The following is an 11,574-nucleotide window of genomic DNA, read 5'->3' on the forward strand; positions in this document are numbered from 1 at the left end:
AATACCAATGCAAGATTTCATAATCATTTCTTCAAAAGGTTGCTTTTATTCAGAAGAACTATGTCCGTCAGCCTTCACCGGTTTACTAGAACTTCATGGAGCTCCTTTCCGGCCGCGTTCGCAGTTCCATATCCCGGAACAGGGAGTGCAGGTCACGGTTCTTTACACTCTGCAGAGGTGTGTTGCTTTACCCATAAGAGATCTTAACCTTGTTGCCAACCGAGCACGTTACCCGTCCACACTTCCTTTGGTGTGAGGCCCGGTATAAGGTCTAGCCAATCATGTTCCTCCGCTACCTCGAACACCCACCCTTTGTTGCATACCCCGACCCTGGGTCCTCGCCGGTCCCATTATTCCCACTCACGGGTGGACCCCGACCACGACAACAGCTTGGGACTCGTTAACCAAACTCCTTCGCCGGTAGCTGCAACCCATCATAGACCGCAATACCGTGGGGACTTAAGGCCTCCCTAGCCAACCGCTTGCACTTCGAGCGACAAGTGTCTACGGACTATGCCGTGGGGACTTAAGGCTTCCCCAGCCAACCGCTTGCCCCGACGTATACAAGTGTCTACGGTAAAGCGCATCCGTTGATGAACGAGAGGTGGAAACACTTTTGACTACTCCGTCCCACTCCGGATCTTATGGTTAACACGGGTATTACGGCACAAGAACCACTGGCGACATTTGTTGTTTAATCCTAGATGGATATAAACCCGTGCAATGGAACCTCCACCATATCAACACAATCTATGGTTCCATTGCCCACCACATAGTCATATTCATAGTTATGAAAGTAGTGGTTTTGATTTTTATGCAATAGTGATAACCATAGTACTTTGCAATTAATTTGATAGAAATACTCAAATGACATGAGCAAGTGATGAACTTGCCTTTCTTGGCTGCAAGATTATGCAGACAAGGTCTTCGATACGCAATAACTCCAAATTCTGAAATAGCATCATCGTCCGGTAAGGACGATGTTTAAAAGATTGGCAAGGATGCAATAATGCATAAGAATAAGATGCAATCGCTCTAAACGTGAACTAACCCCGATGATTTAGGATCAGTGAGTTGTAATGATTGGTTTAGGGTGTGTTGCACTTTTAGAGTGATTCACATACAAGGTTCTTATTCAGGTGTGATTTACTTGATATTATAAACAGGTAGATAATAAAGCATAATATTCAATTGAGCACACAAAGAATGATGATTGGCATAATGTTAACAAGTAAGGAACAGTGGTCAGTTTTAGTACTATATGGCATGGTTAATGATTGATTATCCTATACTTTAAAAGAATAACTTTTGAAGAACATGTTCTTTAATAAAGAACAAGTATGATAATTAAGTGGGTGGTTTTCTATGGTTGACTATGGCTGCATGTAGTTGCTGGAATAGGTATTAGATGGATCCCAACAAAGTTGGATTCATCAACACCTAGGGCTTGTAGGGTTAAGATAAGCCTAGGCATCCTAAGCAATTTATTTTACTTGGTGGTTGTCAAGGTGGGTTTATCTTGCTAGTGATAGCTGGCTAGGGTTTATAGGTCCTTATAAGCAGGGTTGATGATGATTCCATATTTTCTTCAAAAGAATAACTTTTGAAGAACATACTTCTTAATTAATAAGAAGTATATCAATTAGGGTGGAAGTGGTCTAGGTTTTACTGTTGGTTCTATTAAGTCAGGAGTAATTGGCTCCTAAATAGGATGGTTGATAAGTATCCAACACTACTAGGTTTAGTGGAATATGGTTAGGTAATGCTCAAGATTTGGCATAATTGTTCCTGAGGTTCATCACAATGGTGTGATGCTAATCATGGATAGTTAAGGATGATGGTTTTGGTAATAATAACTAGGGTTTGCACTTGGTTGACCCTACATTATCATCTAGGTTTTATTAGGATGTGTTCATGGTATATCTACTTATAAGTACTATGGCTTCTATTATTTTATGGGAACAAGAACAAATACTTAGTTGCTAATTGTGAGTCTATAATCCAAAAGGAAATAACATGATCACAAGTTATAACCTAGGTTTAGGTTTATTAGCAATTTAGGGTTCACATAAAATAATAGGGCTAGGGTTCCTAATGGTATTAGGGTTTTAGGATCCTTCATGAAATTATGGGGTTATAACTTTATTTATAAAGGATCTAAGGTTGTCCTAATTACCCTATAATTCATGGATTAATAACTTTATTAATAAAGTTGAAGTTATAAATACTCTTTAAAATAATGTTGGGATATGGCATTATACTATTTTTAATGAATTAATAATTAAGACAATTATTAATTAGGGTTTAAATCCTCTTATTAAGGATTTAATAAGTTAAAAGTAAAGGAAAATTAGTTTTAATATTTTCCTGATTTACTTACTGGTTTTTATTAAATTTAGAAGTTTTTACTAATTATTGAATTTTAATTGAATTTAGAATTAAAATTAAAGGCTTAAATAACAAGTATTAAATAATTAAATTTTTATTAAAAATAAAAATTTCATATTATATTTTTATTTGATAGAGTTTACTTTTCTAAGAATTTTGATATCTTATTTTCATTTTTCTGAGTTATTATGAATTTTATATAATTTTGCAAAGTTGCAGTAATTATTGAATTTAAATTTAAAACGGAATTACTAATGCTACCCGGGTACTCTACCCGCATAGTCGCTGACAGGTAGGCCAGTGGCCAGGTCAGCTGCCACGACTACTTTGACCGCAGTCAAAATTGACGAGGTGGCATGACAGAGACCGGCCGGCGGCCAGACGGAATCGACGCCGGCGAATCGGCGCTCCCGCGCCCGAGCTGAGGTGCGGGTTGAAGTCGCCGCGCTATGCTGAGCCTATGGGTGGCTGCGCCCCTAACTTTTGGTCACCGGAGTAACTCCGGCGAGCTCGAAATACGGCGGCGGGCACGGGTTCACGACGCGGTGACGCTACTGTGGGTTAGTAAGCAAGGCGAGCATGCCAGGCGGTAGAGGAGCTCACCGCGGTTCCGACGAGCGTGTCGGCAAGACTTGGGGTGGCTTATCTCGACGACGATCGTCGGCGTCTGCGGGTGACCGGCGGAGAAACGGCGATTCGATTCGTCGGTTGTAGGGCTTCCCGGCAAGCATGCGTTGACGAGGAGGTTGCTGGCGACCATGCGAAGCCCCAGAGCTTCACAGCGGTGCTCGAGGTGGCCCTAATCGGCGACTGCGAAGATGGCCGGGCGGCTAGGGTTTGAGAAATTTGGGGAGAAAAGAAGAACAGAAGCGAGGGAGTCTACGACCGAGTATTTATAGGGTTGAGGCGGTTCTTCGTCGGTCGTGCGGTCTAGAATGGCGGCCGGGACGTGGAGTTGCTCGTCGCCGTGGCGTCCTCCTGTGCGCCGACGGTGGCGAAGAAGGAGACGACGTTCTCCTCGTTCTTATCCTCACGAATCGGTACGGAGCTGGGTTTGGGCTGGTTCTGGCGATGGACTGGGCTGAGAATTGGGCTGCTGGTGGGTCTACTGCGGCCAGGTGAGTCCAGGTGAGTTGTTCCCTCTTTTTTTTCTGTTTTCTTTTTCTTTCCTATTTTCTGTTTTCTATTTTAATTTTCCATTTTGAATTCTGTTTTAATTCAAATCTGTTTTGCGGGATTTTTTTTTCATGTGTGGATCCTTTTGGAATTTATGAAGATACTAATATACTTCATATGGGATTTTAAGAATAATTTATATGTGTTATGACACCATTGTTTATTAAATGTTATGAGAGTTTGGAAATGGACATCTATATAGACATAATTTGCAATGATCAATTTAGGGTGGTCCAACTATTTTTTAAATAGGCCCTTCTAAGTACCTATTGATAGTTAAGTTTTTGTTACCTTGCAGAAACAATTTACAAGGCATAGTTCCTTATTTAGTTTCTTATTTTAGAATTTGATCTCATGGCATTATTGCATGTGCTCATGATGGTTAGGGATTTGGAAAATTGTTGAAGGCTATTTTAAAGTATTAATGTCATCTTCTAAACCTTTAGTTTTAAAGTGGTTAAGATGGATATTGTTCTTCTCATGAGGCTTTCATTTATTTGGAAACAATAGGTGGTATACCTATATATGCAAAGTTTGAAGAGTAGGTTGGGTTTATATCTTGATTCCTGTTAGAATCTTTATAGAATTGATACTAGAGTTTTCTTATGCTTATGAGATGAAGCATAAGTGCAATATGGTATTAGGTATTATTGTTTCCTAGTGTGTGTTGATCATATGTTGAGTGGTTTAGGTTTACTCTACCTCACCATTAATAAGATGCTTATCTCAAATATTACTAGGATTCTAATTATATTCACCTAATGACACATGGGTTGGGATTTAATTGTGTTTTAGGTTTTAGTTGTGATCATCCAAGTGGTGCACAACTAATGTTGGGATATAGGTTAGGGTTTTACTTGTGATCATCAAATAATTCACAAGTAAGTTTGAGATATGAGCATAAGTTCTATATATGACTTAACACCATATTACTCTGGCTAGTGTTGCTCTTTCTCACCACTTATAAGATGAATAAATTCCCAGATCATTTAGATGAATATAGGGCTAAACTATACGAAGGTTGCTAATATACAGTTGTCTCTATAATTAACCTTTGTGAAATGGTTTAGGTTTTCTAGTAGTTCCCCTATGATTTCTGTCATTGGATTATATCTGCTTAACCCACTAAGGTTTAGTTGGTAGTTATATATCTCCAAGGTTTGATCATGAATTAGACATGATCAACTTGTTCTTAATGGCTTCTACTACAAGTTCTTAGGGTTTATGATCATTACTCAATTTATAATGATCAAGGGTTGGCTTCCTTAGAATCTCTCATGAGTTGGGTTTCTCACTTCTAAGATCAAGTATTTTCTTGATCAACTAAGATATAGAACTTCTTTTATAGTTTCTTGGATGCCCATGGTTATGGTTGTCTCAATAGATTATATCCCAGGAGAATGCCTGAGATATCATGTTAGGGTTCTACTTAAACAATGATAATATGATCATCTGGTTATATGGATAGTTCTCTTCCTTACTTAATCAATTCATGGATAGGGTATTATTTCATGTGATATTAGGTTATCTCACCACTCCAAAGGAAATGGTTTACAACCTAATACTTTAGTTCAAAGATTGTCCTATATTCTTAATAGGTGAAGCTAGAATTAGTATGATTGGTCTCTCTTATTTGGGAAAGGTCTTTAATACTAACCTAAGATTAGGCTCCATAGAGGTGATGTGATCATCAATCTCTATGTTTAGCATATATGGTTTCTCTCTCTAAGAAATGTCTTGAATAATACTCAAAGGTTCCTCTTGAAGATGATGATTAGAATACTTGGATGTATATCCAAGGTTTAGCTCAAGGTTTTCCATTGCTTCTCTAATGAATACTATAGAACTCTCACCTCTATAGGTTTGATGTGTAATAACTTGGAATATAGAAGAATATATACTTCTTGAGTGGATCTCCTTGTTATAATTCCAATGTTGAAGTGGAATGAATACCATGAGGTTTCATGTAGGATCATGGATTAGTTTAAGGCATGGAAAAGATAAGTGAAGAATGGTTTCCCAATTATTGTTACTTGATTCCCAATTAATTGTAGGTTCATATGTTATGGCAGGGAATTCCATATTATAATCTTTTATGAGATCAAGCAATTGATCATTGGGTAAAGTGTTGTTGTGTTAATTATTAGTTCCATTTGATCTAACCCCTTAGATCAAATCATCTCTACCCAAAACAAGGTTTTAACTAAGTCACATTGAGGTTTATAGCGCTTGACTTGATGAGCTACTTCAATTCCACCAAGATCAAGTGAAACTTCGCTATCGTGATCTGTTTTACTTTAAAGCGCGAAAATTTCCCAGATTTTCTATGCATGAATGCAATGCACACATCTGTTTCCTCTATTTTTGTAACCCCATTACCTGGGATATTACACTCGTCTTCAGAATCGAAGCTGTCGGTCTCTCCTCGAAGAGCCATCTGTTTAGCATAGACCGACTTGAGCTTCTTCTGTAGCTTTTGTTGGTAGCCAGGATGGCTAGGTGTGGCCCTTGTGGCGGTGTGTGTGTGTGGCCGTGGGTGTGCTTTGGCACTATTGTTGTTGGTTTTCGCCCGGTTTTCTCCTAAAAACCGAGTACCTTCTGCTTAATGAATAGATGAGGCAAAGCTTTTGCCTCCGTTTTATAAAAAAAAAGTTTCAATGTTGCCCAGATTTATGTGACTACTATCTTTTCTTTATAATTCCATATAAGTAATTGTTCATGTGCATTTTAGTTTTACACATGCAACGTGTACACCGACAAAAGAAAATAAGAAAATAAGCGGTAGCAACGCACGGGCATTTAATTAATATAAAATGTATTAATTAATTTACTAGTAAATGACTAAATGTAGATCACCCAAACATCCTCTTAATCCCCTCCCAATTATAACCTTTCTTAGCAAATCTGATTACCGTTGGATCTTTTCTTCTTAGCTAGATTAGAAATCAGGAGGAAGAATCCACGATAACGTTTCACCCCAACCCCATGTGCCACGAAGTATCCAAGATTGAGTCGATTTGATTCCATCACCGCCGTCTTCTTGCATGAGATAGTTGCGGCCACCAACCACATCATCAACATAGATGTAGTTTCTTTGCACTGCACCGCACCCACCCGCTGGTACGGACACCGCCTTAGACCACGTTTTCCCTAAGAACAGGGAGTAGTCTCCCAAGCTCGCTACTTCCTCCCACTTCCGAAGCCACCCTATCGCCGGTTCGTCACCAAGCTCAAACACCGTGAAGAAAGGGTCGGATCTGAATATGTTAGACCGCTTACTCCTCACCGCCATTGCGAGCTTGCCTTCCAAAACAAATACGTAGCAATGGCCGTCGTTGTCCACGCGGGATCTACCTATCTCAATCGCGTGCACGTGGTGTTCGGTTACCATCGGCCAGCCATCTTGGTTCACACCTAGTTCGAACCTGAACAGGTCCCCGTAGAGGTTGAGGCCGTAGAGATGTCCGTTGTGGAATATAATGTCCAGGAGCTCCTCTATCGCGGAATATGTAGTCCATCCGATGTTAAGACAACCGGGCTTGCATAGCAGGATGTCATGGTTGTCGTGGTGGTGGGTGATGGCCGCGAGGATGCATCCAGGTGAGGTTGGAGATTCCGAGAAGACAACCTTCCCGACTTGGGTGCCGGGCATGGTCCACTTGTTGCAGAAGCGGCGCCTTGACCTCGACGCCGGAGAAGAGGTTCAGGATCGCAAGCTTCGGTGGAACCCTACGGCGGCGATCCAGCCACCATCGTGAGCTCCCACGAACCACTTGCCGACCAAGTTTTCGCTCGGGGCTGGATGCGCATGACCCCATCTTCTTCGGGGCAGTACACACGCCTCGTCCCGTGGTCGTCTCGTAATATGGAGGGGAGGATGAGCCACGGTAGGGCAGGCGGCGCCGGGTGGCGCGACGCAGCCGCGGCGGCTCGCCACGATCTGCATACGGCGGAGAACCGGACGCGGTGGAGCAAGCAGCCAACCTTGGCGTAGACCAGGTGGAGGAGATCTTCAGGGAGATCGGACCAGTAATCCATTGTCATCCCGTACAAGGCGCGATCCCTTTTCGGCGCAAGAGTACTCGATCTTTGCTAGTACTATGGTTACCCTCGCGCGCAATAATAACAGGCGATTGATTGCATGACTGGAGTCGGACACGGAAACCGAATTTGTTAGGAATATGCATTGTCCGGCACTCCGGCCGGCCTATAGCACTCGCTTCAAGCATGTCTTGTTTTTTTTATCTAGAATTTGATAGGAGTACATCTACGTGTGTAGTAGCATACAAGTATATGTGTGAAACCGTGAACAGAATCAGGCATCATTAACGGACTCGGGTCACTCTGTTTTGTTCCTTGTAAGGGTAAGGCTGCAATCTCTATAACTACCGTTTATTGAATTTTTTCCCTTAAGGATCAAGACCCCATGGGTAATTCGTTAATTAGATAAAAATGTTATACGTAGTAGTACAAGAACTGAGCATGTAAGGGCAATTAGAGATGACGTTCATGGACTTTGTTCAGAATTACTTCATGTAAGGAGGGGGAGACTTCGGTACATTGCTAGCACTTGTACGTAACCTGTATCAGCTTCAGAATTCTTTTTCACTGATATGTCGTTAGCAAGTTGAATCAATGCAGCCCCTTGCCTCTTCTTTGACCTGATTTTCCACGCAATACTGGACAACTGGAGCTGGAGCTTGCAACACATTGAGTACAACTTACATAGCTCAAACAACATACAACTTTGCTAATCCATTTAGCTGTGCTTCCCAAGGTTTGATTAAACATAGGTCTGGTAAACTGAAATAAAATATACTAGCAAGTCTTGTAGATGTTTCCTTCATGCATCATTTAGCTGTGCTTCCCAAGGTTCGATTAAACATAGGTTTTCTAGGGAAAAATCTTACCATACTACAATCCGTAATCCGTATCGAAGATACAAGCCAACGTCACAAACAAATCACTAGACTTCCAAAGTGACACTCGCAAGGGAAAACAACAATGATGTCACAAAAGCATGCTTTGGTAAGATGGAAACTTAGGTTTCACCTAGAGAGTCTAAGGCACAAACGATGAGAGAGGTGAAGGGGCTCCTCTACAATGCCTCCAGGGAGGGGAGTGATATTCGAGAACATCGACTGGATAGAGGCTGGTGCAACGCCTTCATCTGGAACTCACCAAACACGAAATGTTCGTAGCATGTCCTCCTAACTCGTAGAATATCATACATGCACGTAACTCACCACCTCTGGCCTCCACCACATAGACACATGTTGGTGCACATGCATCCGCACCACATCTAGAGTGATGATGTCATGCATGGCCAAATATATTGTTTGATGAAAATATAAAAAAATATTTGTCATGTAGATAACTTGGTCAAACTTAAGGTAATTTGGCTTAGGTCAAACCTAGAATATCAATTAATTATAAGTATTCACTACCGTGAAATACCATATAGATTTTCTTCTCAATTTCTATGTCTAGCTACTTACCATTTTTTGCAGAAAATATCATGTGTTGGGTATAGCTAGCGATGTTGTTAAATGGCAGTCATGTTACCATACAATGGTTCTCTAACCAACCTAAACCTAACAAGGACGAGACACACCAATTGCACAAATGCCTACTTAATCTCACATTTTACACATCATACATTGTGATCTAATAGAGCACACACGAGGACCAATAGGATACACATAAGTCGACACATTGTTGGGTGATGTTATAGAGATGGATCAATTGTAGAGCCTTCAAAAATACAAATTTCGATACCACGATAATAAGCCATCAAGATCATGCTAACAGAATACACACAAGCAGAGATTGTTAGGATGAGAATATTGGAATGCTAGGCATCGAAGTTCAATCGTGGTATACGACTTGGAACACATCGTGGACTTGGGGAGATTCTCTTCCACAATTGAGACCCGCTGCATTTTGTTCAGTTCTTAGTGCACTAGGACAGGTTACTTATGGTCTTTTCTCGTTGGTGGGGCATACTACTAATACATCTTGCAGTAGTATGAAGCGCTAAGGGCATCTCCAACGGGCCACCCTAGGACGCGGTCAACCTCCTGAGCTGTCGATTCCGCGGTCAGTCCCGCCTAACCAGGTGATTTTCCCTTTTTGGCGGTCCGCAATTCCGTTTTGGTCTGTCCCCCGTTCAATCCTTCTCCCGCTGAGCGTTGGCAAAAATCATACAGCTTCCCGGATTCGAACACAACACATCAGAAAACAACGGCCAGGGCAATGACCAACCTAACAGGATCGCTACTTTTATACCGTATAATCAAGATGGTAGAAGTAAAAAAAAACTTCTTTGTACATCAGGTAAACCGGAGCCAGCGAACCGTCGTAACACGAGGCTCGTTGTCTCGATCACCGGTTCGATTTTTAAACAACGATTTCCGACCAATAAATTTATCGCACACGAATATTTGGATTTGTCTTACAGCCTTCATGTCAAAGATGATCACGCATCGACAATTTGTTTTACCATGTAATCTATGTAATATTTTAGAGAGTATTTTTAGCTCACATGTTATTAACCCGCGGCCTCTAAATGTAAAAAAGTTATAGATCCAAAAATTTAATTTCATTTGTAAGATTTTAACGATTTTTTGCTCACAATTTATCAACCCCTCAACCCGTTGTTTATACATGGTAAATGCAAAAAAGTTATCGATCCAAAAGGCAAATTTCTTTCAGAAAAATTTGGCAACTATTTTTAGCTCACATTTTATCAACTCCTTTGCCTGTTATTTATCAACGGTAAATGTAAAAAAATTATCGAGCTCAAATACCAAATTTCATTAGAATATTTTGACTAATCTTTTAGCTCACAATTTATCAACCTCTTTGCCCCCTGTTTATCAACGGTAAATGCAAAATCGATCCGAAAAGCCAATTTTCATTTAGAATATCTTGGTGATCATTTTAGCTCACAATTTATCAACCTCTTTGCCCGTTTTATCAACAGTAAACGCAAAAACTTACCGACCCGAAAAGCCAAATTTTATTTAGAATATTTTACGACTTTTTTAGCTCACAATTTATCAACACCTCTACCCGCTATTTATCAATAGTAAATGCAAAAAGTTATCTATCCAAAAAGCCAAATTTCATCTATAATATGTTGACGACTTTTTAGCATAATTTATCAACCCCTTGCAATCAATGGATAACCTCATCATCACACCTCCAAGCGGATTTGGTCGGTGGTTGTCTCTTGGCTTTCAATCCCCTCTTTTGTACGAGTGTCTCAGGTCCAAGCAACCGACGCTGCAATATTGGCTAGCCATCTCCATGACACCCTCCTCCTCTCCGAAGGGACTTCTATTGGACATAACAGTTATAATTTGGGAACTTTGCAAGGGACTTTAGCAACAATATATCCATGTTGTCAATCCTAATACAAAAAATTAAACATGAAGGCAAAATAGCGGATCATGGAAATTGTTGACTAGTTTCTAGTCCCTTTTTGTTTATGACGAGATCCCATTTTTATTTATTCTTTCTTTACATCGATATACAAAATGCAAGCTTTTGCCTCGTTTTTTTAAAGTAAATTGTCTAAGTAGTGGGCATGGACCAGTCCATCTCATCATTAATACTTGAGTTTTTTTTCTAATATTTGATCACAGTTCTAAAGATAGACACGTTAGTGAGGAGATATTAATATAAAATATATTAATTAATTTACTAGTAAATGATTAAATGTAGATCACCGAAACATCCTCTTAATCCCCTCCCAATTATAACCTTGCTTAGCATATCTGATTGCCGTTGGATCATATCGTTTTCGCTAGCCAGATTAGAAATCAGGAGGAAGAATCCACGTTAACGTTTCACCCCAAGCCCATGTGCCACGAAGTATCCAAGATTGAGGCGATTTGATTCCATGACCGCCGTCTTCTTGCATGCGATAGCCCCGGCCACCAACCAAATCATCGACATAGATGTAGTTTCTCTGCACCGCACCGCACCCACCTGCTGGTACGGGCA

Source organism: Lolium rigidum, chromosome 2, assembly GCF_022539505.1.
Source record: "Lolium rigidum isolate FL_2022 chromosome 2, APGP_CSIRO_Lrig_0.1, whole genome shotgun sequence".
Classification (NCBI taxonomy): Eukaryota; Viridiplantae; Streptophyta; class Magnoliopsida; order Poales; family Poaceae; genus Lolium; species Lolium rigidum.